Consider the following 2,376-nt stretch of genomic DNA (forward strand, 5'->3'; position numbering starts at 1 on the left):
TAGTTCGATTATGTTGACCATACGAGTAAGCTGAGAAACACCTTCATTACAGAATATAAATTTTCGTAACGATAGTCCTTCCATGGTCATGTCCAGTCAAAGGAATCGGCGGCTGAAATGCCCATGTGAAAGAACGTGCCTTAATTTCYATATTAACGATCGACCATGAAGGAAGGCCAAAAAACTTCGAAAGCAATGAATTGGAGATAAATGAACAGTTTTATCGTAATGGTATTCGAGCTTTACCAGAAAGATGAGATAAAGATGTGAATAGTGATGAACAATTTTTCGATCAATTCATCTCTAACCATTTCCTAACAATAAAATTTGCATTTTCATTAAAAAAAAAAAAAACAGCAAGAACTTAGTTGCGAGTTGAATAAAAGATATATGTATAGGTTTTCACCTAATAGTGGGCAGTGCCATGCCTACTGTCAAATTTTTGTTGTCTGTCGTATAAAGCCATTCCATTCCATATAATTTTCCCGAGCAAATATGGTTAAAATAGCATTCCAGGTTTGAGAGATTAAACTTATTAAGGGGTGTGGCCACACTGTTTCATATTAGAGTTGCTCTATATTAATTTACTGCTCAGTTATGGAACTTTATACACATCGATATGTATATTGGTATATCTTCTCGATTAGTTCTAAGTGCTGCAAAAAAAAACCTAATACTCTGCTAAAAGAAGTGTAAAAACTTAAAAATATCAGGGTACTCCCAAAATAAATAAAATATATATGTAAGTTATAAATTTATCACAGAAGTGTAAAAAATGTACAATCTTCTAGCAGCTACATTCATGTAAGAGGAATGCACACGTGTTTAAAAGCGGTTAACGCTSCAGTCGTTGGTATTCCCAAAATGTAGTAATTATTAATGATTATATTGTTCATTACTTTGATACCTAGATCTTTATTTTTTATTTTATTATATACTTTACGGACAATAAATCATCCAAGTAAAAAGTCGAAATAAGAGGATTTGTGTTTGTTTTGCTCTGCTTGATTTAATTTCAGTTTCTATGCTTTTAAGCACCTCAAAATTAAYTATTAGTCCGGTCGGCATATGAAAGCGTCTAAGCATTTAATTGGGAAATAGAAATCTGCTAAGCGTTTAACTCGCTGAATTATTTATATAGGTGTCACTAGTTATTAAGCATTCGCAATTGCTGTCATTTATTAAGTGAATTATATTATTAAAATTGTAAATAATTTTTATTGCTCAGAGTTTAATTGAAAAAAAAAAAAATTAAAAAAAAATGTACATATGTTTAGACTGAAAAATCAAACTGAAATAAATCAAAAATATCCCTTGAAATGCGAAGCGTACTTAGTCTTAGTATAGACGAGTTTTCGAAAGATTTATGTTATGTTTGAGATATATTAATGTATTCAAACAACATCCAACAAGTCGCCAAGTTTATTAGGAACAGCAAAATGGTCTAGTTAAATACTTGTGGTACATATTTTCCATAACATTCAATCTTTTGAATGATTCGATCTCTTGCTGACCTTAAATGTCCTCTAAAACAACGGAAGTTCGAGTAGCAAAATCAGTAGGCGTGGTTCGCCAATCAATCAATAGATGACCTCTTGGTGTTATCAGACACACTGAAAAATTTTGTTAAAAAAGCGGAATTGTTTGCAATGGAAGCCAGGCTACATTTTCTGTGCGCAAATGCTTGAAAATTTGGTTTTTTTTGAGTTATTTCAATGACAATTCGCATTACGTTAGAATAGCCATCATTACGGATTTCCATAGCATATTACGCTTAGTTTGTGAGTATTTTCAAAACTTATAAAATGCCAGAACGAAGCACTGTATCCAAATATACTTTATGATGCCTACAAAACCATACAATGATTTACAGAGGATGGTATACTTTACTAGTTTAGATAATGAGTTACCTAAATTAAATTCCACAAATAATGAAACAAATAACAACTCTGAGGAGACTTATTTTAACTATGCTACCAGCAAAACAAATATTATTTACAAACACACTGCTTATTATGATGACTCTACTTATTAAAAAGCTACGCGAGTGAACAAAAGCTTAGCAATATGGCAGAACAAATATAGCGCCTTTAAACAACAATAAATTACACATTGATACCATAATAACTACCAAAACATAACGACTACCGAATATGACAGATTCTTTACCTTTCTCGGTACTAGATTTTTTGTGGAGATGCTTAAACGCTAAACACTGCTGGTGGAACTCAAGTRCTACAAATCCAAAGGTATACCAGCTTTCCATTTTCCATTTCCAATGCATTATAAAGAATAATTTAAAAACTCTGTCAAGCAGTGAGCCAACATACGGGCCGAGTGATCCTTTCAAAATTCCTGACCTTTTAGATTTTGCTG

The sequence above is a fragment of the Bactrocera latifrons genome, unplaced genomic scaffold, assembly GCF_001853355.1.
Source record: "Bactrocera latifrons isolate USDA-ARS-PBARC rearing strain unplaced genomic scaffold, ASM185335v1 scaffold_58, whole genome shotgun sequence".
NCBI lineage: Eukaryota > Metazoa > Arthropoda > Insecta > Diptera > Tephritidae > Bactrocera > Bactrocera latifrons.